This window comes from Lutra lutra, chromosome 1 (assembly GCF_902655055.1).
Source record: "Lutra lutra chromosome 1, mLutLut1.2, whole genome shotgun sequence".
Lineage (NCBI taxonomy): Eukaryota > Metazoa > Chordata > Mammalia > Carnivora > Mustelidae > Lutra > Lutra lutra.
In genome coordinates, this window is record NC_062278.1 from 198916023 (window position 1) to 198942550 (window position 26528).

General features: G+C 39.9%; 1 protein-coding gene across 1 annotated transcript in view; it reads left to right on the top strand.

The window, feature by feature from the left end:
• ERC2 (ELKS/RAB6-interacting/CAST family member 2) overlaps positions 1–26528 on the top strand; it is a 937761-nt gene that overhangs the window by 388510 nt on the left and 522723 nt on the right. The window lies entirely within an intron of this gene.

The following is a 26528-nucleotide window of genomic DNA, read 5'->3' on the forward strand; positions in this document are numbered from 1 at the left end:
CTTAAATATAGAGATAATTTTACAAATTTAGATATACGTCTAATAATTACAAGTCTGAAAAGTTAGTTATTTTTTTCCTTATGGAGAGTTGAGCAATGTATTCTGCGGGTCGTTAAGTTATTTTAGATGCATTTTTTATTTATGTATGTTTTAGTACATCTTACTCTTGTTGAACCCATACTGATTTTGTGTGTGTGTGTGTGTGTGTGTGTGTGTGTGTGAGTGATGACTATTGTTTACCTCTATTACTTAACTGGAATCAATGAGACAATATATAATAAGTTCCCGACTACAGTCACCTAACACAGAAGACGCTTGATCTAGCTAGGGCCCTTCTTTCCTTTTTTCCCTCAGCAGCTCATTTTCTCTGTTGTAAGGGATCCAGATTTGGGGAATCCACCCTGATTTTTTTTTTTTTTTTTAATTCCCGTTTTCTACCAGCATGGAAACTGGGTAGGAACCGGTGGTGGGCAGAAGGAGCCAGCTGGCTGGGACGCTGCCATAAACAGGCATGTTGCTGGGCACCCAGGCTATAGCTGCTGACAAATGAACTCTAATTGGCCCCTCCTTCTGGTGTTATTTGCCACTATCATCTCCCACCCTGTTTATACCAGCAACATCCTAGCCGTTTTTCTATTCCACCCGTACCTTTCCTATAGGCTGTTCTGAACATAAAAGCTGGAGTAGGCCTTTTAAAGCATGAAACAGTTTATATCAGTCTGATCAAAACTCTCCAGTCATAGTAACCACCTACATAATTTTGCAAAATGAAAATCATTCACACTTTATTGAGAATTTCTGGATGAGCATGAAACCAAGCCCAGGGCTCTTCTGAGCATGGGGCCTTCCCTGTGCTGCTATATAAGTCACATGCCCCTGAAGCAACCCCCAGCCCCTGTGGCTTCCATCCTCACTCTCAGGGTATTGGTGATCTGATGGATCATATTATTAATTCATTTCTGTTGAAATCTTTACAGACAAGGCTCTGGTAGTTTGATCTTCCCTTTGCAGCTCCAGCTAATTGGTACAGACATATAGAAGAGAGCTCAGAAGATGTGACCAAGGACCCTTGAATCAATGGGGCTATCAAGGGCAGATAGGACTAACAGAGAGACAGAATGGCAATTCTTGGGGCAGGTACTAAGGATTCAAAAGAAAACTTTTCATTTAAAATCCCCAGCAGTGAATAATGATGAAAGCTGACATTTATTGAACTTACGTTGAACACTGTATGCTGGATACTTTGCTATGCTCATTATATGCAATGTTTACTTATTTTTTTTACCATAATCCTTTGAGGCGTGTATAGTTATTAACCCCAGGAAACTGAAGGACACTGAAGCCTATGGTAGGCTTGCCCAAGGTCATGCAACCTAGATGCAAGTTTTTTGGTTTTTTGTCTTTGAGAAAATAGAATAAAGTGGTTATAACAAGTTGAGAGAATAAGCCTCATTTTCCTTTGGACCTCAAGTTTTATGATGATACCAGGTGTCAATCAATGAAGAACATCACAATTGCTTGTTTTACAAGGAGTTGAGACTAAGTGCTCTGACTCTTGAGGAATAAATGACATTGATGTTCTTGGTAAAGAATTTGGGAAGGTACTTTCAATGCAAAAGTGACAAATGACATTTCTGATGTGCACATTTTGCAAAATTTTATACTTTGCTCCAAAAGCAAGGCTCAAAGGTGTGGGACTAGTTTGGAAGTTCTAGAACAAAGCCAATGGTATATTATGGCTCCTTTGGGAACATGATTATAATCCCACTTATTTAAACCATGTAGATAACGGATTAGGAAATATTTCATGTGTATTCAGAGCAGTTCTTTAGCTTCAGGGTTTTTTTTTTTTTCACTGAGTGTTAACCAATCCATTTGAGAAGGAAATAATACCACTGACAACCTAGTGTGGGGGAAGGAGTTCTATTATACCTGCCATGTAAAGGAGAGATAATCCCCAAAGAAGTAATGCACACAATTCAGAAACCAACTCAAAATGTGAAACTAATACAGAAGCTAATGGGCCAATGAAACATTGTCTTTGGGACTGGAGACTCCTTCGAGTTTTGACCACATTCAGCATAATTGGCTGTTTTAGGGCAGGCCTGGATTGGAACAGCATAAGCTTTGGATTAGGGTGTGTTGGCATGGAAGAAATAATAAACTTATGTCAATGTCAGACATGTAGTATTACTTAATATTTCTTTCTTATAGACTCTTTGGCAACCAGCACTGTGTTTTGATGCCAATAGAAATGGGTATGCTCCTTTCATAGCCATGTTTAACCTGGCGAAGCTAGGCTTGCACCTCGTATCTGACAGTCTTGCCTTTAGAGTCCTGGGTCTCAGAAATCTTGTGTCCTCCATAAGCCACGTGAATAGGTCACATGATTAGGCAGCAGGCATGAACACAGTGCTCAGAGCATTTTGTTACTTGAAGAAGGAAGTGAAGTTGAATAAACAGAGAACCAGGTGACGGAGTATCTCTGAGCAAGGTTTTGTAGGAAAAGAGCAGTCATTGAGCATGGATTTTGGTTTTACTGCCATACTTTTGGCTCTACTCCATAATTCCCAGCCATGGAGTTCTTTTAGTAAGGGACAAAAATGTACAGGTATGAAAATTGTTCAGTAGAGTATCCTCTTATGGCTGTGATGCTGAAGTCAGAGGAGCAGTACAGTTTTTAAGCTGCAGCCTTTGTATTCTGTTCTCATACCTGAATTCAGACTTCAGCTGATGAAGTGCTATCTGGCTATTGAGTTTTTGTAGGAAATGTCATAAAACCTTGATGACAGTGTGCATTTGGAAAGTGTATAGTGCCCAGGATTATAGGACGTGGTAGCATTATTTGAACCAGATCAAACTCAGACTGTTACGTAGCTCATGCAACATAAACTTACTACCTAAGAAATTTTTAAAAAGCCATTAAATTGGACAAAAATTCTATCTCCATTTTCATTCTAGGTTTCAGTCCCATTTTATAGAGCAGAGGTACTTTATTTATTAGTAGAAAAACAGATGGTGATTTCTCTGGAAGCCAAGTTCACTAGCTGCCTATGTGGCTTCATGGATTGCCCTGTGGGTTGGAAAGGGCAGGGAGAGGTGAGTGGAATTGGCTTCTGGGGTGGCGTCTATGGACTTGCCTACTTTAGCAGCTTTAGTCTGCCATTTTGGAAGTATGGCAGTGAAAATTCTAAATAATGATAAGCTCAGAGGCAAGGATGCTACAGGAGTATGGTTATTAGCATACTGGGTTTCTTCATGAAGTTTATCAAAAATCAGTATCTGAGGAGATGATTCTAGAACGTAGAGATTTCCATGTTAGTGTAAAGTTGGTGTAAGTTATGGAGGACTTTTTAACTGAACTGAGCTCTTGCTTGGTGTTTAAACATCCAGTTGCACTTTTATATTTATTATTGGCAAATCACTTATTTTTTGAACATATGGAAAATTGTATTCTTTTTGCATTTACTGAGTGTTTCTTATGTGCCAGGCAGTCAGTACTCTACATCGTAGAGGCTCAAAGGGAAATAAGACATTCTCCAGTTCTCAGGAACCTGACAGTGTGGTTGGGGAGATAGACATGCATAATGGAGAGCAACATCGTGTATTACTAGAAGCAAATTGCTTGGTGGATGCAAATAGTAAAAGCTAATTCTGACTACCTTGAGCAAAAAGGAGTTTATGGCAAGGATATCCAGAGCCCCAGTATCTGGTCCGTGGAACCAGATTAGGAATGATGAAGAATCAGGACAACTGTAGGAGACCAAGAGAAAGGAGAGAGTGCCATGATCTCATAACCAGAAATGTCTAGTCAGGCATCTTCTCTGCTGATGGTTCCCCTTTCCCCCTCCTCCCAATGCTCTTACATCATGCTGTTGATTAAGATTAAAGTCCTGGGAGAGAGCTCTAGATTTCACACAGGTGCCTCTCATTGGCAGGATCTAACCAGACCTGCCACAAAAGGAATCTGGGAATGTGGTTCCAAGAGATTTCCACTCAGTTCTTGTGTCACTTACTCAGGGAAGTCTTTGCTGACATTGCAGGCTGGGGGGAGGTTTTATACTTTTAAAGAACTGTTTCTTGGCTCAGTTTGAAATTCTGCATCCTTTTACTGAATGTTGGCCTCACTCCATGGCTAATCTCTGTGAGTGCCCCAACTGTAGTCATCAAGATACCTCCAGCTTCTTGCAGAGTTCTTGGCAGGTTGTGGTCCTCCATCAACACACATTGGGTGAAAATTATATCAGCAAGTTCTTAATGAATGAGTACTTGGGGAAAGAGAAATTACTTTGAGATCCACTCCTGACCCATGAATATTGTTAGCTGTGAGAGGAGTCTTTTGTCCCAGTGAAATGTCAGACTCATTCCTTGTTTCCAGGACAGTATGTTCTATGTAGGCTACAAGATGGAACCATCCCATGGGTAATAAAACAAGATGGGGAAATGACTGGTGTCCTATCCACATCGCAAACCTTGGTTCCATTACCCTGACAAGATAAACAAGGTGTTAAGGCTTGAGTAAGGGAACTAGCTACTCTTGCTTCCTTTTCCTTTTTAATAAAAAGAAAATGTAGCATTTATGAAGAATACTGTCTTGTTTTGCAGAGAATACTGCTTCTTCCTCCAGTTCTCACTTCTAACTTATTGGATTGTTAGAGGCATGGTATTCTGGTGAGAGTGAAAAAATGAAGGTATTGATTGATTATTCATGATCATTTTTAATTATGACCATGCAAATGATAATCTTTTATAACAAAAGGATTATCTGCTGCTGATTGAACTCTTACTATACACCAAACACTGTCCTGAGAGTTTTGCACCCCTAGGTTATAAGTCCTTATAACAAACCTAATGGCAAATAGGTACTATCATACTCCCTATTTTTAAAATGAGAGACTGGTTTAAAGAGTACCTTGTCTCTTGGAAGTGATGGAGCTATTCTTAACCACCACACTGTTCTGGTGTTTTTCTATTTTATGATCCTGCCCCACTCATGAAGCAAGTGGGATCATTAACTTTTAGAGATTAGCTAAACTATAATTTGAGCAATTTACCTGAGGTTAACATACAAGGATGCCTATATTTAATACCAAATGAACAGAGATGAAGTTACTAAGTAGTGTGATGAAAAATAGGAAATCAAGTAAATTAATAAAATACAACATCAGTTCAGGAATTTAAAAATATATGTTAATATATATGTTAAGCTGTATTTTAGAAAAAAGATTGTGATGACCTTCAGTTTCAGTTTCTGTTTATTTTTCCCCCACGAGATTCTTTATGTACCATTTTAAGCCATTGGATATTTTTTGCTGCTTCGTTTTGGAAGGATTGCAACATTTTTGCCATCATAGTAGTTTCACTTTGTTTTGGTAGTTGACTTAAAGGAACAAGACCCCAAAAGGTGATTAGAGGCTTCTAAGCAGCTTTCCAGGATGAGTCGCAGATGAATTCATGATTTGAGAGACTCCTCACTTAGTCCCAAGAGGAAGTAGTCTGGGTGGCTGCTCCACTTTGCAGTAAGCTGTTCACCTACCATCTGACCTTGGTGTAGGTGGGCTCACTCTGCATCTAAAGCCGGGAACTGGGCTGGCATCCAAGGGTTGGAGCTGCAACTAGGGTCCTTGTGGTTCTAAGGCAAGGTTCTCAGCTGGGAGACCCTTTACAACCTTCTCACCCCCAGGAACATTTGGCAATGTCTGGGCATAGTTTTGGTTGTCACAGCAGCGGGGGATTGCTACAAGCATTTGGTGGGTAGAGTCCAGGGGTGCTGCTAAACATCCTGCAATGCACAAGAGACATCTGCCCTCCAAAGCAAATAATTATCCAATCCAAAAAGGACTCTACAGGAATCCATTTCTTCCCATGTATGGACTGTCCAACTCATCTTGGCTCTCTCTTGAGATAGTATTCCTTAAAATGATTTTTACTTTGTTTAATGGACATTTTTCTCTCTATTATTTCTGAATATTATCTCAGCTACTCTAATTAACATTTTTAGCTATACTTTTTCTCTGGCATCATTATAAGAAGTTTATAGAGGTAGACATCTTGTATGTGTGCATATGAGCATGTATAATATTTGAACTATTACTATTACTTTCTCCTTTTATATTTCTAATGTATACATAGCATTCCTGAACTATTAAAATTATTAGAAATTAACAAGTCAGGAAATGACAGATGCTGGCGAGGATGCGGAGAAAGGGGAACCCTCCTACACTGTTGGTGGGAATGCAAGCTGGTACAACCACTCTGGAAAACAGCATGGAGGTTCCTCAAAATGTTGAAAATATAACTACCCTATGACCCAGCAATTGCACTGCTGGGTATTTACCCTAAAGATACAAACGTAGTGATCCGAAGGGGCACGTGCACCCGAATGTTTATAGCAGCAATGTCTACAATAGCCAAACTATGGAAAGAACCTAGATGTCCATCAACAGACGAATGGATAAAGAAGATGTGGTATATATACACAATGGAATACTATGTAGCCATCAAAAGAAATGAAATCTTGCCATTTGCGACGACATGGATGGAACTAGAGGGTATCATGCTTAGCGAAATAAGTCAATTGGAGAAAGACAACTATCATATGATCTCCCTGATATGAGGGAGAGGAGATGCAACATGGGGGGTTAAGGGGGTAGGAGAAGAGTAAATGAAACAAGATGGGATTGGGAGGGAGACAAACCATAAGTGACTCTTAATCTCACAAAACAAACTGAGGGTTGATGGGGGGAGGGGGGTTGGGAGAGGGGGGATGGGGTTATGGATATTGGGGAGGGTATGTGCTATGGTGAGTGCTGTGAAGTGTGTAAACCTGGCGATTCACAGACCTGTACCCCTGGGGATAAAAATATATGTTTATAAAAAAAAAAAAAAGAATTATTAAAACTTTTTTGACCACACTGATCATATCAACTAATTTAGGGAGAGGTGCTGGTCAGCTGTCGTCTAGGGAATATATAATAGAAATAAAACATCTTATTTGGACAGAGCAATATTGGGTCACCCAGCAGGTATCACCCAGTTTAAATTTCTTTGGCTTAATGCCAGTGTTCTAGTCATTTGGAAAAGTGACCCTTAAGGCTAATCTTTTTAAATGTGCTTGATTTTAGTTGCCTTGGGGGCTAAAAATCTGATGTATCTATTCACATTTAGTATTTTTTTAATATATTTTATCTAGTAATTTGAGATGAGAAAATATTATTCATTGTGGGCTGAATGTAGTTTTAACTAATATGTTGCTTAAATATTTGCAGCTAAAATGTATTGTCTAGATTAGTGTTTGTGATTTGCCAATTTTTTTTGAAAAGTACCTCTTCAGTCTAGAAAATATAAGAAAATGCTAACTTACTGCATTATGTAACAAAGCCTCTACATGTATTCTGTGTTTGTATGGTTATTGGTGTTTACATGTTGGTGGGTCTCAGCAGAACATCTTTGTTCTGGCATCATTTAATATATTGTATCTTTATCATGGCTTGAAGTTGGTGACAAAGTTTCTAGTACTAATTAAATTTCACAGAACAAGGAATCAGAAAGCATGTGTGCCTCCTATTCTTGGTTGGAATTATTTGCCCAATGTTAGCAATGACCTAGGCAAAAACCAGGTTGGCGGTTTTAACCAATTGATTCTATTGGCAAGGAGTCCAGGGGCACCTGGGTGGCTCAGTGGGTTAAACCTCTGCCTTTGGCTCAGGTCATGGTCTGGGTGTCCTGGGATTGAGCCCCACATTGGGCTCTCTGCTCAGCAGGGAGCCTGCTTCCCACTCTCTCTCTGCCTGCTGCTCTGCCTACTTGTGATCTCTCTGTCAAATAAATGAATAAATAAAAATCTTAAAAAAGAAAAAGAAAGTCCATTTTGTTCCAATGAAGTTATGTTTTAAAGATCACTTTGCATCTCTTGAGTAGAGATGTGGCTGGCCTCTTTGGTAAACCTATGCTTCTTTATGAAGCAGTAAATTTACCAGCCTTCTTTTTCATATGGATTGCTAAGGGATTTGAAGTTGCCCTTCTCTTAGCAATGACATTGAAGACATGATATTTTGCTATCAAACGAACTAGAAAGTTATCCTTGCGATGGAGCAAGTAAAGAATTTTAAGGAAGCCTGCTAATTCATTCATGCATTCCTTCATCAACTACAGTCACTGTCCTCAGTTAGGTGGATCTTTCTACTCCCTGACTTATTGGTTTGATCTATCTATCTATCTATCTATCTTAGGAGAAATAGAGAGTGTGAGTGGGGGGAGGGAGGGCAGAAGGAGAGGGGAGAGAGAATCCCATGGAGCCTGACATGGGGCTTGATCCCAGGACCCTGAGATCATGACTTGAGCCAAAATCAGGAGTCAGATGCCTAACTGACTGAGTCAGCCAGGTACCCCTATCCCCTGGCTCTACTGAACACAACCCAATATTATTGGACTTTAAAAAGATATGTAAAAGTAGGGATGCTGATGAAGCATGGACAACACTAAAGACAGAAAGATATGAGAGAGCAGAAAACCTGGGACCCTCTGGTCTGGTGTTTTCATTTTTCCACTCAGGACTCAGAGGTCCTGAGAGAAACAGTGACTTGTTTAGGGTCACAATGCTAATTAGTGACAGGACCTGGGCTCTGATGACAGTTTTCCTTCTTCTCTTCATTCCCCTGTGACATCTGAGGCCTCAGGTACCATTGTCTTATTCTGGCCAGCTTGCTTTCTCTCCCCTTGTATCATCCAGTCATCCAACAGAACATATTCAACATCTGTAATGATTGGGATGCCCTACAGGCACTGGGGATTACATAAGCTACCGGAGAAAATATAATTTCTGCCTTTTAGGAGCTCACACTCAGAAAACAAAACAAAACACACCAAAGATTCAATTACAGGGCAGTGTGTGCTGTGTGCAATGCCAGCCAGGTACATGGTGTACATAGGAGGGGTTCCTCACGTATTGGGAGTAGAAATGGTCAAGGAGGACTTCTGGAAAAGTTGATGACTAAATCAAGAGCAGAGGGATTACAAGATGTTGTCCATCAAAGCAGTGAGAATAACATTTGCAAAGATTTGAGTGGAAGAGGCATCACAGTGCATTTGGTGGAATTAGAAGTAAAAGTAATTTAATATAAATGGACCACACTCCCCTGCCCCATTTGAGGAAAAATTTTTACAGTTAGAAGTTTTTCTATTCTTTATGTCTTCTAACAATAAAATACATTTTATAATTAAGGTTTGAGAGTCACTTTGACTTCCATATTATAAATATTCTCTTCCAGTCCCGTGTGACTTGCAAGTGGCAGGAGCGATTATCTTTGTTATTTCAAAATGCAGTTCAGGGCCAGATCATGCTGAGAACTGATTCTTACTCAATGAGAGAGCTGATCCTGAGCCAGGGGAGGCAAATTCTCTTTTAAATAAATATTTGCTTCTGGGTTAAGATCTTATTGCTCTACTTAATTTCAGCATGATGGATTTTTTTTAAAGGTTTCTTTATAATTACCTGCAAAATCCCTTGAAGATTTAAAATAAAAATGCTCAGAGTGCCGTGACAGTGGCTGCTCGTGGGTACAGGCATCTTGACACATCTGTCAATCTCAGCTGTCAGCTGTTGTTTTTTTGTGATATGGGATTAGAGGTAGTTGAGCCTTCACATATTTCAGTCTGGAGATGATTCCATTTGTCTTCCCACATACTCCCCAGGCCATTTGATTTAAATCAACCTTATTTATGTGGGAAGAAACATTTTCTTGTCTGCTTTTTTTACTTATCCTGTGTTTGGCAGTGGATTCTACTTTGCTGTGAAGAGTTTGCACATATCTGTATTAGCATTTATCATGTTGTATTGTAGGGAGAAGTTCCTAATTCACAACTTTTATAATATATAAAAACTTTCCCATAGGAATTTATTCTCATAGGAATAAATGTAAATTAGGGGTAATATGTTCTTGGGGCATATGATGCCAGTCATTGTGGTAAAAGGCACCTTAATACTGTTCTGATATTGCAGTCTCCTTGCCGTTTTTTTGTTTTATTTTTTTTTGTTTTTGCTTTATCCTTACCTGATTATACTGTACCTTTTGCAAACTGAAAGATCTAACTGCTTTAAAAAGACTGTTTTCACAGAAACTGAATTTTAAATTAAAGGCCCAGTTTATGGCATTTTGGGGCCTTCATCATAGTATTTTTATCACACTTACCTCCTTTTTAGATTGCTGATTTTTGAGAATGAGCAATAACAGCAATGTATAATCAGCTCTTATATAATATAATTATAGTTTACAAAAGTAATTTACAATTCTAACAAAAGTGTATGGTAGGTAGAATTCTAAGATGGTCCCCAAGATTTCCTACCTCTCTGGTGTGCATTTCCTGAATAATGCCTAGAACTATGAATATGGTGGATTCAACGCCAATGATTACATGGTGCCATATGGCACAGTTGACTTTAAGAAAGGGATATTATTTAAGTGGGTTTGACCTAATCACATGTACCCTTTAAATCTGGTCCTACGCTCAGAGATGGGAAAGTCAGAGATTCAAAATATGAGGGGGATTCACTGTGTAAAAAGTTCTTTGGCTTGAAGATAGAGAGGGCCATATGGCAAGGACTTTGGGCAGCCCTTGGGCTGAGAGTGGTTCCTGCTGACATCCAGCAAGGAAGCAAGGACCTCAATCCTGAGACCACAAGAGACTAAATTTTGCTTGGAAGTAGAAATTTCTGTAGAGTTTCCAGAAAAATACTCATTCTGGCTGACACCCTGATTTCACCCTTGTGATAACCTGAACAGAGACCCCAACCAGACTGTGCTGGACTTCTGGACTGCTGACCCACAGAAATGTGAGCTGATAAGTGGAAGTTGTTTTAAGCTATTAAATCGATATTCTGTTACACAGCAAGAGAAAACCAATATGAGTGCATATTGATATAACTGTTCAGTAGTAACAAATCTCTTACAGAAATCCAGAGGCAAGTAAACAGTAGTGGACTTCATAGGAGCCTGACAAGGAGTGTTGGCCCACTAAAGTGGTGTGGCTTGTAACTGTAATAAAAGTAGTTTCCGATGCCTTTAACTGCTCAGCTTAGAAACCATGGGAGTTTTGATGAATTTTTATAATTGTAGGGGGATTTGCATTGTTTCAAAATGTATAGGCGTGAGCCCTTATTGGTTTTTAGATTGTGCTATTTCAGATTGCATAACTAAGATTTTAAAAATGTGATGTTTTATGTTCGTGTCTGTTTCCTTATTAAACCCTGAGCTCAGCAAAGGAAGTAACGGGACATACTCTTCTTATTACTAGTACCAAGCGCAGTGCTTGGCATGTGGCAGGTGCTTAGTATGTGTTATTTGGAAAATTGAAATGTAATGGGAGAACAAATCTGTCCAAAATTCTGGTACAGTTCAGAGCAAGTCAACAAATAGGAATGGTTGTGTTCCAGTAGAACTTTATTTACAAAAACAGGGTGTGCACCAGATTTGGCCCATGAGTTATAGTTTGATGAGCTCTGGTGTAGATCATAAGTTATAGCTTAGCAGCAATTCTACCATTTAACAATCTACATGGCAACTGAAATTTTTAAGAAATATATTCCAAATATTTGATGGAGGTGAACAAAGTATACTTCTTTTCTAGGCTTTATTTACTGTTTGCCTTAGACATTCCTCTTGTCTAGGTAGGTAGTAAATAATTTGCTCCGAAGGGTGAGGTCTTCCCCAGTTTTATTGCATTCTGGTAGTTTTTTGTGAGTAAATTTTGAATAGGGCAAAGCCAAGCAAACAGGATGTGCTCAAATGAATAGTACTGAATGACTTGGAAGAAGTCATATGATTTGTGGTAGAGATATGTCTTTCTGTAGTATTGAAATGTGAAGTTACATTCTTTAGGTTGCAAATGATACTCAGACTTAGAAAAATGTGTGAAGAGTATCATACGTACGCTGAGGCTTTCTCCAAATTATGAATATTAGTGAACTTGTGAATAGGTAGAGGCATAGACAAGGTTGGCCAGGTGGGAGCAGAGGCAAGGATCCTTTGCTACCATTCCATGTTACCAACTTCTCTTTAGAGGTTGCAGGAGAATGTTCTTTGAAAGAGATAGAAGCAGGTATGAAATGTCAGGTAGCTTGGGGAGCACAAATGTGGGGCAGTTGACCAAAGCTACCATTTACTGATTCTTCACCTAGGAATTCATCCTAAGGAAAAATTAAGGAGGTTGGCATAGATTTAACCACAGCTTTGTTCATAGCTGGTTCTCTAATTTTTTTTTTTTCTGGTAATCAGTGAAAATATAAAGTAGAGGCGTGGCTAAATAAATGGTGGCATATACCTACATGGAAATTTAGCCAATAGACATTATATTATAGAAGGATATTCAAGGACATAGAAAGATATTCACATTAATTTGTTAATTGAGATAAACTGTTTCTGATACATATGTACAGCAGATGATCAGAGAATGCCTGTTTTCTCATACCTTCACTACCACAGTATGATCTATTTTTGTTTTTAAAATTTATACATAAACATATACCACATATACGTGTACATATACATGCATGCATCAGCAGAATTAGTTTGTTAAGAACATGGACTGTGATAGGCCTGGTTTTGAGTCTCAGCTTATGGGCTTTTTAAACTTAGGCAAGTTACTTACATTTTTCTCTGCTTCATTTTCCCTATCTTTAGAATGAGGATAAGCTTACATCTCAATTTCAGTCTCAATTCTTTTCAACAATACTATGTGTTCAAGAGGTATTTGTTGAGTGGCTAAAGTGCCCAGCCCATGTGCTCGCTTCGGCAGCACACATACTAAAGTGCCCAGCCCTGTTGGTACATAACAAAATTATTATTTTATGTAAAAATCAGAGTTTAATGCTAGATCCATCAACTCTTCCAAAGAACTTGGAAAGAAAGTGGACTTTATAAAAATCATTTTAAATTGATTTTTAAGTTACCTGCAGTAAAATTCACTCTTTGTATTGTATGGTTCTTGTGGGTTTTGACAAAAGCATAGAGTTGTGTGACCACCTTCACAATCATGATAAAGACAGGTCTGTCACCTCAGAAACCTCTCTCGTGGTGCCTCCTCTTCAGTCAGTCCCTGTCCCCATCCCCCCAGTCCTTAGCAGCCACCAATTTGTTCCCCATCCCTATAGTTCTGCTTTTTTCTAGAATGTCATAGAAATGGAATTATACAGTTCAGAGCCTTTTGGATCTGGCTTCTTTCACTTAGCATAATGCGTTTGAAATTCATTCATGTTATAGTCTTTATCAATAGTTCATTCTAAAGATAAGTGCTATTATTTATGAAACATTTTGTATCATAACCACCCAGGTCTTTTATCTGGGAAGTTGTGCTGAAGTCAGATTTGCAAGACCACTTGAGAGACAGCCTAGTCCAACTTAGCTTCAGTTGAGAAGGTGAGGATTTTGAGAGCCAGAAATGACATGCATTTCCCCAGGTGAGCTCCAGTCAGAGTTAAGACCAGAATCCAGAGCCTTGATGCTAAACTAGTAGTTACATTGGAAGTCAGAAAGGATAAATCCTTCTGGTGTTGGACTAAAGGAAAACTCCCCAAAGAATAAAGAAAGGGATGTGGAGTTTGTGTGTGTGTGCACGTGTGTGTGTGTATGGCCTGCTATGTTGTGTTGAAAGGATGACATTAAATTATTTTTAGAAGGAAAACAAACTAGCACTTTTTTGTGTGTTTAGAATGAGAAAAAAAGGTCTTCTATCATTATTATTTTGCAATAGGGGTGAGTTTGTGTTAATCTACCTCCACTATAGTATTCATAGTAAGCACTGGTTTGGCCAGCAGGTGTCATAGGTGTTGCTTTCATGGCCAGTTCCTTTAAACATGTGAGTTTGGTGAGCACCAGATTCCCACAGAAAGCTCACATTAGATTCTGAAACGTGTGGAGGTATATGGTTTGCTTTCAAGCCTGAATTAGAAAGAGTCCTTTTATCCTTTGTTTTTTTTTTTATCTTGTTTCTCTTTTATTTGTAAATGCACAGTACTGCTTTATTTTTAAATCATTAGTTTACATGTAAGTACTATATTTATATCTTTCCTTAAAAGAAATAACAAAATAGTTTTTTCTTTCTTAAAAGTCAAATTAGGTTTTTAAATAGGTGATAGGGATTAAGGAGTGTACTTGTGATGAGCATGAGGTGATGTGTGGATGGGTTGAATCACTATATTGTACACGTGAAACTGATGTGACGCTGTATGTTAACTGGAATTTAAATAAAAACTGAGAAACCGGAAAAAATGGAATTTCTTAAATCTATAGAGAATATTTATCTATTTTTATTACATAATGCAATAACTAAAATGAATATTTATCCTTAAGGAAAATTTAGATTTATGGCTTATAATATGAAAAAAAACTTTCTATCACTAACATGAAACATTTATTCACTAATTTAGGTTGTTCACAGTAATCCATGTCTATATGCATATCAGTATTTCCTTTGTCTTATTTTAAACCTTTCTTTAGAAAAATGTGCATAGCAGTTGACTGAGTATCACAGACATAGAATGTAGTTCCGTGTCCAAAGTAATGTATATATTTGCTCTGTTTACACTAACTTTGACTTAAGTCTATGGTAAACATGGCAGTTGTCACAAGGAAATACATGCTATTTGCCATGTTCAAATCTAAACTCTTCGGAAACAGTACTTGAGGAACTATAATTGTGTCTTTGGTTTAGTATTTCATTTCCGTTTATAGTTCAAGCATTTGTTACACATTTCTGTGTAGTTTATATATTTTTTCACATCAGTACCACCAGCCCTTCCTTAGAATTTTAAACTGAATGTCCTTTTTTCTTTGAATAATTCATCTCCGAAAGCCCCTTCCCTCCTTCTGTAGAGTCTCTATGATCAAGGATGTGGGAACTAAGCAGAGACTGTACTAAGTGTTATGGTAGTTGACAAACTATTTTGGTTAGATAAGTCTCCCAATTGGAGTGTCAGGGTGGATGAGTCTAGCCCAGGGAGAGAGGAAGAAGGAAGAAAATAATGTCCAAAATGCTTACAAAAGTGATGAGCTGTGACAGGGAGAGGGCTTGAGACACCGTCCGTCTGTTGCATTGAAGGAAAAATCAAGATCATCAATTTTAGCTATTAAAATTGCTGCACAGTGCATGGGAGGCGCTAATTTGCTCAGACATCTTTTGGCAAACTTGCGTATAGGATCTGCTCAATCCTGTTGTTATTTATGTACAGTAATGCCTGCTGCCAGAGAGCTATCTTTCTGGACTTGCCTCTTCCTAACTGAGAGTAAAGGCTTGAGGAATATAGGAGATGTCAGTAGCAACAAGCAACTTGAATTCCTCAAGATAAAGACCATGGCTGGGAAGAATTGAGCAGGCAAGTAAAGGTTACTGACTCCACATTAATAATAAATTTACGAGAGTACAGAACAAATCATGCCAGGCCATCTTTATCGTTTTCTAGGTGGACGTGCAAGATTAAAGAAAGGAATTCAATAGCTGTAATATCTGGAATTGAGTAAATCATCTAATTCAGTGTCTCCACAAATCTTTGGGGGCTGTGAGGGTGGGGGCAGGGGATGGGGAGAACCTCAATGAGAATTGGCTCTGAGCACTGTCATGTGGATTCAATTTGGCTGTTGTAATAAATTACAATGGAACAAGGTCCATTGGGACGATGTTGGGATCAATAGAAGGTCAGGCTGTAACATCTCCAGCAGTGGTCTGGAAGAATGGATAACACACTTTATTAAGCTTGGCAGGCCGGGAGGCTTTGGTACTGTTGTGGTCATCACCACTGTCATTAGCCTTTATGAAGCACCTGTTGGGTATGGGGCACTCTGGGGACTGTTAGAAGATAGACTGTGTACAATTGTCCAAATGGTCAACCTGTTTAAAAAATGAAGATAATTGGTACAATTTATTGAATACTTACAGAGCTGCCATGCATAGTGCTAAGCCTTGTTCATGGATTATTTATTTTAATCCTATTGACAATGCTTGAGGGGAGCCTTTTCCCTCCATTTTGAAGATGGTAAAAGTGAGGTATAGAGAATTACGGTAGGTGATGTAGCTGATTAGTAGCTGCAATAGGTCATGAACTGACGTAGTCTGATTTTTACTCTTAATTACTGACTATGCATATAGTATCCCTATGTACTCATGGAGAAAACATGATTAATCATTAGTTCATTCATTCAGTTGTTCATTCATTCAGTAAACATCTTAAATACACTTAAGAAATTCCTGGTATAGCAGAAGAGACAGAACCTATTCAAAGATAATTTTCAAAGCCTGGTGGTCGGTATTAGGGAGGGCACGTACTGCATGGAGCACTGGGTGTTATACGTAAACAGTGAATCTTGGGACACTACATCAAAAACTAATGATGTATTGCATGGTGACCAGCATAACACAATAAAAAATGGTAATGTAATGATTCTGGTACAGATACAAAATGAATATACATTAAAGATTTTACTTATCTTATTAATCAGTGAAGGAACCAGGCAGATGTTAGAACCGTCTAGAGAACCTGGAGAGCCAGAAATATTTGTAGATCAAAAATATTGAAATGGATATGCAGATGGGGATAAAACTGGTTTTCTCAAAGTGTGGAGGGAAGCGAATATAGCCTCTGCCACACAGGTCAGAATTTGTATGATTATAAGCAAGAATTATTTTCATTGCTATGAGTTATCTACAATTTAAAAGAGCTCAAAGACAATGAAAGAATAGTATCACAAAATGTGAAAGGGTATGATCTAAATAATAGTTTTCTATCATTTAGGAAACAATTTTGGCTAGAGCAGGGTAGGAAGGCCCTAGACCCAAGTGTCTATGTGGAGAAAGAAAGACCAAATGTGTTAGCGGGGTGTCTCCAGAGAAGCAGAACCAATAGGGGACACACACACACACACACATGAGAAAGAGAGACACTGAGAGAGAGAAAGAGATTTTAAGGAATCACCTCATGTGATTGTAGAGACTTGGTGAGTTCAAAATCTGATGGAAGAGGTGGCAGCTAGAATCTCAGGAAGGAATTTCCATTTGAGTCCAGGGCAATCTGCTATTGAACCAGGAAGAGCTGAAGTTGCAGAAGTCTGAAGGCAGTCTGCTAGAGAATTTTCTCTTGCTTGGGAGAGATCAGCTCTATGTTCAATTCAGGCCTTTAACTGATTAGGTGAGGTACACCCACATTACAGAGGGCAATCTGCTTTTGCCAAAGACCACTGACTTAAATGTAAATTTCATCCAGAAACACTCTCACAGAAACATTCAGAGTATGGTCGAATACGCCCAAATATCTGGAGATTGTGGTCTAGCCAAGTTGACATCACATCAGTTGACCCTCACATCAAATCAGAGCACTGAGCAGCTTCCCCTGTACAAAGAGGTGATAAGGGGTGATGGCAGAGGTGTTAGGCACTTGGTGGATACCTTGGTGGTATGGTGAGCAATAGCAAGATTGTGAATCTGAAGGTAGAATTTTTCCAACATCACGAGTTTCCCAAGAGCCAAGTCCATAGGTCACAACACTTAATGGACGCCAGTCACAGGTCTGTACCTATGCCTGCCAGGGTATGTGTCTCTTTAGGTGTGAAAGAGAAGTGTGGGTTCAATTTGGATTTCTGGATAATCTCCACTTTATAGAATATGTTTGAGTATTGGAAATTATGATCAAAGGACAGTGCATTATCAAGTCCAGGATATCTTAATACAGAAATTTGTAATCTGAATTGATGATTTGTTTTACAAGAACTTCTTTGAAAATCATGTTGATCACATCACTTTGAGGATATCTGATAACTAGAAATCAGTCTTTAGAGGAGAATTTAGAAAGAAAAGTAAAAGATTTTTAGCTTTATTTTTTACTTCTATAGCTTTTCCAGACCTCCTGGGGGCAAGATCAAGAAGGTATTTGTGATAACAATGATAACATCATTGTGATTATTATTTTATTTTACAACAGCAGCTAATATTTATTAAGCAGCTCCTTTGCTGGGTGTTAGGCACTTTACATATTAGAAGGGGGACTTCCTTACCAGCTCCAAGTATTTCCTCTACTGTCACTTTCTCAGTGAGGCCGCCTGATCACCCCATGCAACAGTGCAGCCTGCTTGTTCCATCCAACAGTCTATCCTTCTTACCTTGGTCTACTTGTTCTTTTTTACTGGTCATATTTCACCTATCCATATACTCTTATCCTTTACTTATTATGTTTATTGTCCTTTATGCCTTTGCTGGAGTTGAAGCTCCACAGTGGCAGGGATCATTGTCTGTTTTATGTACTGATGTAGCCCAAGTGCACAGATTTATTCCAAGTTAGCCTCAAGGACATTATCTGGTCAGTGCTATTAATTTGCATCTCTCTCTTCTTTCTGAGATGGTGGACAGTGGGGCTCCTGAGTTGCAATTCTTCCTTTCTTATTTGAGGCATTGAGAAGTAGATTTCTCCTGTTTCTTAAGAGAAACCTCAGAAAGTCATAGCAAGCATTCTTCTATGATATTAAGGAAGCTATAAAGACCCAGTGATGTTTCATGTCATCCTTCTCTCCCCTTATGGGAACGGATATAAATGATCTCTTAGGAATGGAACAGATCGAACCCTCTGTCCTTCAGGGACAGATTTTCGAAAGTGTTTGGTTTCAGGTGAAGGGAAGATTATTATATGGCAAATAGTTAAGGTTGTAGACTGGCTAGGCAGGATGATCTGAGGATTTTCTGGACATTGCTCGATAAGCACGCATTATTACTTATGGAAAACTAATGAGTCAAGTTCATGGCCCCTTCCTTCTGCAAGTCTCTTTCAAAGCCCTGGCATTGTGTTCTCATATTTGTATGTTTTTGTAAGTGTCGTAAAATTAAGATATTTCTGTATTATTATTTTTTTTTTTGTAAGAACCTCCTCTACCCCCACCCAATTCACTCCCTACAAAATCTGGATCTACTTCTGTGTCATTGTTATTGAAATATAGGCAGACAGTACCAACCATAATATGGTAGTTCTCAACACACAAGGACAAATGCAAGTAAAGAGAGGAGAGACTCAGAGCAGGGTGGGCCAAGAGGTGGAAATGGAATGAATTTGCTGAAAAAAAGAAGACTCTGCAGCTGGGTTGTACTCTAATGATGGGGCTGATGGGCCCCTGGAGAGTGGCAGATTTGGAAGCCAGTCTCCATTACCTTTGCAGTCTGTCTGCCTCACCTCTTCTGCAGGACATTCTAGTAGGAAAAGTACTGCTTGAGCTCTTTGGGGCAGACTTGATGACTAATGTCTTTTAAGTCAAGTTTCCTCTGAACAATAGACACTAAGGTTGTATATCAGAACCAGACATAAATATATTTGGCCATGGATTAAAATAAAATTTACTGGTGCTAGATAATCAAACCACTTCACTTTCCATGAATTTTATTGTCTGAAAAAAGTGAAATCACTCCTTGGAAGGGAGGAAGATGACTTGCTTCATATGCTATTCTGCTGGGAGAGAAAATCTCTGAACCTTGAAGGCAACCAATGCCTGTCTTTTGTCCCCAGGTCTGCCCTTCCCATCAGGGAACACTGCCATCTCATCTAGAACACACCAGCTCAGGTTGTTCCCTCAGCTTAGTCAGGCTTTATAGCAAGAAGGCCATATCACATTCCCTTTGCTGGCTCGTGGAGAGGCAAACTGTTGAGCAGATGTTGAGTAGAGAGGCCCGGGTTGCTGTGTTCGGCATTTCGGTGTAAGTTTAGTAGGGCTTTGATAGCTTATACACAGAGGGCTTGTGTCTCGCCTGCCTGAGGTAACAAATTCTGTAACTCAACACTAGCATTGTCTTTAGGAGCCACTGCCTTGGAGTATTGGATTACATTGCACTGCGGTGAGGGCTGTGAACCTCTGAAGACCAACATTTGGTCCACGTCAGATCTTAATTGCTTTTTGGTGTAAAAGTATAAATACTAAGCATGAGGGCAATTTTGAACGACGTAATAAAAATCGAAGCATCTTGGAAACAGGCTTTTGATTATGTCATCGCACGCATTTTTCCTACTTGCTTGCTTGGGTGTCGGCAAAATCATTTGATTTTAACCATTGTTCTGAAGGAGCTGGGCTGTGTTTTTATCGACAGACTCTATCTTGAACCAGTGACCTACTAGCTATGTGGACTTAGTCCAGTTATTTTACTGCTTCAGGCCTCAGTTTTCTCCATGAAAAAATAAAAGCACTTTTTTCCCCATAGGATTTTTTTTTCCCCCCATAGGATTGTGATGAGAGTGGAATGAGAGGAGGGATGTATGAATGGCATTTATTTGGTCATTTACTCCATGGTATTATTCACCTACCATAATCCATGTCTGGGCTTCACTCATTTGTTATCTCAAAATAAAGTTGGCTATTATGGTTTGAAATGGAGTTTCTCTTGAATTTTTCTTTTGAGACCCTTGAAGTCACTTTCTCCTGCCCAGGAGTGTTTGCTTTGCTTATTCCAATTCAAGGCAGGGTCATCACTTCGGACCATGGGTGAGCATAGCCCTGCTCTTTCTCTTTAAGCACTACCTGACATCCCCTAAAGAACGAGCCTACATCCCCGGGTAAAGATGCAGGTACTGTTTACAACTTTATTTCAAGGATGACTTTATATTATTCTCATCTGTTTTCCTAAAGGAGTAGGATTTTAATTCTAAAAACAAAGTGATATACTTGAAAGCTTGTTAGCAAAGTTTAACCTAATAGGAACTTGAAGGAAAGGTTCAAGATGGTTTAAAGGTTAAAAATAAATGGTCTCATTTATTCTCAGCCTATTGGAAAAGGGGGACCATGAGCTGCAGTTGGCCTGTCTACCTCTTCATATCTCCTAAGGCAGCTCTGAGGGAGTCAGCAGTTTTATTGCCTGGAATTAAGAGGGGAGAAAATGTGAACTGCTTCAAGATCTTTGAAGTTTTGGTTTTAAGGGGTCAGACTGGTTAATGTTTTACCAAAAAGTCAACTATTTCTTAATAATGCCACATTACACCGGGATGGGGCTTTACAATGTTCATGGGGCACATATCCCATTTGATCCCTTCCATAATTCTGTGGGGTCATCAGGACAGCTATTATCATGCCTATTTTTATAGATGAGGAAGCTGAGATCTAGAAGTAGTTAGATAGTTTGAGATCATGAGACAGAAAAGCAATATGAATCAAGTTTTCTGATTCCCAATAAGTTGTCACACCAGTAGTAATCATACTGGCAAAGGCATATGAAAGATGAGGGAAATGTTTTATGTGTCAGCCTCCATGCTCAGTTCCTGATGTGTGTAACTCACATGCCATCTGCGGTCACCCTGTCCTCTGAGATGAGTTTATACAACTTGCTTGCCCTATTCCACATCCAGTAAGAAGCCCATCCCTCTTTAAGAGCCCTTAACATCCCCCACAGCCTCCTATTCTAAGGATGCCCTTCAGTTGTGAATTTCCTCCCCTGTGGCACTGCTGAGCTTGCCCACACCTGCTTCCCCTGGTGGGTCTGGTTGTTCTGTCTACCTGTCGTGGAACACAGCTTGCCTATCCCCACCCTGCCACTTAATTTCCACTCTCAACCACTCACACAAGGCATGTGATGGGTGAGCAGTGCTTCCTGAAGCTTTGAGGTGGGAGGACTAGCCTCAATAGGCCAGACTTGAGAAAACTGAGCATCGGGCTTCCTGATTTTTCATGAAATGTGTGCTGCCTAACGCTGTGGAGTTTCTGACTGGTAACCTTTGTCTGCTCATTTCAGCAGCTTGCCAAACTGCTCATCCCTGTATCTTGCCTGTTTCTCTCCCTGGCTCACTTAACTACATTCCTTTACACCTTTGCCCCAGCCCACCTGAGTATAGTGGAGTTCAGGTCTCAGTGTACTTCTCTGTCTCCCTGTGGACAACACCTCCAACATTTTGTCTTTCCTATATGAAAAGGACATGCACTAATTTCCTATTTCCCCAAGCAAGGCCAGTTTTTACCTCCAAATAAAATTCAGGTGCTAGCTCTTAAAATTCCATTTCCCTTCCAGGTTTCTTTAGATGCATTAACTCCCATAGCCACCATAATTACGCTGTGGGGTATGTGTTGTTGTTATTATTATTATCCCATTTTACAGTTGATAAACCCAAGGCTCAAAGAGATTAGCTACTGCCTGAGGTCACACAGAGATCTAATCTCATATCCACAGCTTCAGGGGTCAACAAGTATTTTCTTAAAGCGCCAGATGGTCTCTGTTGCAACTCTGCAATCTTGGCATTTCTAACAAAGCAGTAAAGCAGGTATAGACATTATGTATACAAATGGACATGGCTGGGTTTCAGTAAATTTTGTTTACAAAAACAGGTGGTGGGCTGGAAACTGGCCTGCGGACCAGAGTTTGCCGACCCTGCACTTTATTGTACTGCCTTTTCCCATAATACCGGCTCTTTATTTAATGTCTCTAATTTAAAGCCTAAAGTGGATTGAGAACAGAATCCACATGGCCACATCGTTTCAAGCTCCTTTTCTTTTTCTTGCTGAAAGCAAATCTGTAGCTTTGTAGAGTGAACAAGTTTGTGGTGATCATTAAACTATCCATAGGGCATCCATAATGGTGCTGCCTCTGAACTTCGATGGAGACATGCTGGGATTTTACAGTCTGGGCCAAGGGCACATTGCTAGAATCCTGTGGCAGTTACTTATACTTCCTTTTAAGCAAAATGGACAGTGCGTGCCCTGCCCATATTTCTCAAAGTCTGGTTTTCTCTCTGGGGCCTTGAGAGACCTAAGAGAGCATAGTTTATGCTCCATTTATTGTGTCTGAGGAACAGCAGGAGTTGCTGTTTCCTACATCTTGGGACACTAAGTCTGACAAATAAATGTGGCCAGGTTAAATTTGTCTTGTTTTTAAATGGCTGCCCAGTGTACTGTGGTGATAGAAGTCGACACCCTTTTTTGCCTGAGTCAACTTTCCCATAAAAACATTTCCCATGTTTGTGTAGTGGTTTCATCTCTGATCACTGGTCCTCAAGATTAATGTTGAAAACAAAGACTTTTTCTCTCTATAAGGATGATTTAAAGAAACACCCAAACTGCTTTTCAGTTTTTCTTTTTTGGCAATTCAGTAACTTACACATGGCTAAGGGTTGTACTCTCTCTCTCTCTCTCTTTCTTTAAAAAAGAAAAAAATATTGTGAAGACAGTCCATCATTATTTGGCAAGTTTCAGTTTAGAATTAGGTTTTACTGCTGGCTTATCGTGTAAGTCCCTGAAAATAGGGGTTTATAATGGAAACATTGAAACCACCTTAATCTGTTGGTAAATGTTTTCATTCTAGCACTTATCTGAGTTCCAACAGGCCCTTGGAAAATTATTCCTGGGCCTCTTCCTGAATCTACGAATCATGAATTGCATTCATTGCAGAGCAAAGTTCCTGTGAAGACTACAGCCTAGAGAAGTGCCTCATTCTGAACCGTAAATAGGTCCTGCCTGCATGGGTCTTATCTTGAGTACTTCAGCTGCATGCATCAGGGAAATGAGTGGGGAAGGGGTTTTCTTCTCTGCAAAGCCTTACAGAAGTTTCTCACCTGCTTTCCCTCTTTATTACTCATTAGAAGAATCAAGAAAATGTTCCAAAATATCTTTTACAAACTTGATAATTTTAATGACTAATTACTGAGATTTATTTAACATATATGTATTGAAGCCTACTATGTGCTAGGAGCTGGGGATATAGCAAGAGATCAGAGAGATGGCGTCCCTGACCCCAGGGAGCCTCAGTGGAAAATGGCAGTCAATAAACAAAAGTCAAACTGTGATTATGGTTAGGGAGTTAATGACCTGACTATAGTTGCAGGGAGTGTCATGAAGAAGTGTAGGTGCCCAGAGCAGAAGAGCAGGAGCTGGGCAGGGGAAGGCGCTTGCTCTTTTGACAGGGATGGGATGGTCTCAGGAAAACCTGTGACATTTCACAGCAAGGGGAAAAAAGACAAAATGTTTGCCAAGCTAGAGAGTGTAGAGTTGGGGGAGCTTATCAACTCAAAGACTTCAGTGGGGCATGGTTGAGAGGAGGCTGGGCAGGTAAGCAGGGTCAGTGGGTGGTGGTGGTGGTGGTGGTGGCAGTGGGGTCTTGTACGCATGCATAGATTTCACACTTTACCCCAGCACTTTCCCACCTCTTTTTGCATGTGAAACTAAGGCAAGGAAGCCTCAACAATCCACCAGCTGGCTTCTCATCTCCTAAAGATCCCAAAACCATCTGAAGCATTCCACACTGAGGACATTGTGCAGAAACATCCGGTGGAGGCCATGAGCTCTGACTCTCATTTGAGTTTTAGTGGTTCAAACTTTAGATATATAAGCACATTTTACTAGTCCAGTCACTTAAAAAATATATGATATATATATATGGTAAAATTGCCCTCTTTGGGGTACATAGGTGGTGTATAACATGCATTTTAAGAAGTGCATATAGCAAAAATATGGAGACAGCGAAAAGACCAGTGGTTGCCAAGGTTGTCGGGGAGAAGGATGAATAGGCAGAGCACAGAGGATTTTTAGGGTAGCGAAAATACTCTGTATGATACTATAATGGTAGATATACATCATTATACATTTGTCCAAACCCATAGAATGTGCAGCACCAAGAATGAACCATAATGCAAACTATGGACTTTTGGATGACAATAATGTGTCAGTGTAGCTTCATCAGTTGTAACAAATGGACCCTCTGGTGAGTGATGTTGATAACGGGGAGGCTTGAAAGGAAGGTACAGGGAAATCTCTGTACCTTCCTTTCCGTTTTGCTGTGCACCTAAATCTGCTCTTAAAAAAGTAAAGTTTTGGGGTGCCTGGGTGGCTCAGTGGGTTAAGCCTCTGCCTTTGGCTCGGGTCATGATCCTTGGGTCCTGGGATCAAGCCCCGCATCGGGCTCTCTGCTCAGCAGGGAGCCTGCTTCCCCCTCTCTCTGTCTCTGTCTGCCTCTCTGCCTACTTGTGATCTCTGTCAAATAAATAAACAAAAAATCTTAAAAAAAAAAGTAAAGTCTTAAAATATTTTAAAAATGCATATAGTCATGTTACCTGTTGTATATCAGTTTCAGGGTGCCTGGGTGGCTCAGTGGGTTAAGCCTCTGCCTTTGGCTCAGATCATGATCTCGGGGTCCTGGGATCAAGCCCTGAATTGGGCTCTCTGCTCAGCAGGGAGCCTGCTTCCCCCAACCCTCCTCTGTCTACTTGTGATCTCTCTCTGTCTGTCAAATAAATAAATAAAATCTTAAAAAAAGATATACAACAGTTTCATCATCCTGCAAAATTCCTTTGTGCCCCTTTGCAGTCAGCCTTAGCCGCTGGCAACCACTAATCTGTTGCTTTGTCCTTGTAATTTTGCCTTTTGCAGAATATCATGTAAGTGGAATCATACTTAAAAACCCTTTGGGTCTGGCTTCTTTCACTTGACATAATACATTTGAGGTTCATCTGTGCAGTCGTGGGCACCAGTAGTCCATTCCAAATAGTATTCCATTGTGTGGATGAACTGTAGTTGTTTGTCCTTGAAGTTGTCCAGTCACTGCCATATTGGGTGCCCGTCACAGTCATCTTGCCTGCATGGTTGTGGGAACTGCCTGCCCTTGCTGCTTTCACTCTATCCTCCTGTACATTCAACCGCTGCAGCCAGCATCATCTCGTTCAAACACAAGTTGAGTCATGCCATCCCATGCTCCAAACTTTAAAGGCTCCCATTGCCTCAGGATAATGGTACTTAACATTTTCACAGTCTTTTGTAATTGAGGCCTCATCTGTACCATTTTCCCCTTTCACTCTCTCTTACAGCCATTTGGAGCTACTTCTACGTCTCAGAACAACACACTGCTCTCTCTTGCCTCTGACCCTTTGAACACTCTCCCGCTCTAACTGGAATAGTCCCTTCTCCTCCTACCTCATTTCTCACTTTGTTAACTCTTACTTGTCCCTTGGGTCAGCTTAGTTATCACTTTCTGTAGGACATCTTACTTGACCCCACAGAATGAGATGGTACTCTTTTCCTAAGTGTCGTGATGGTTGTATACTTACTCATAACATCACACTGTTTTGTAATTCCCTGTTTATTTTTGGGTTTTCTCCCATTATACATCCTTGAAGATCCTTGAAGACAGGAGCTGTGTTGTTCACTGCTATGTCCCAATACCTAGTGGGTGCCAGTATTCAACTAGTATCCGTTGAGTAAATGAGGATGGCTGGGGAAACATCATTATCATTCCAGCTATAGAGAGTAGAACACTGAGGCTTGGAATGCTCAGCTAACTGGGGGAATCTCAGTCTCTCTTGGCTCTATCTATGCTGTCATATGTGATATGACTCCAGAGTGTAGGGAACCTCTCTAATTTTCTGCATTACACAATGTCTTATTGCTGCATGTACTTCCCCCACTCCTTTCAACCTTGGTTGAAACCTTGTAGTGCCCCTAGAAATAGAACTCTAACTTCTCTGAGGTTCAGGAACGTGTTTCCGCATCCCAACTGGAGTGGGTAAGACTGAACACCACTTGATCAGCTGGATCCTGGAGGGTTGC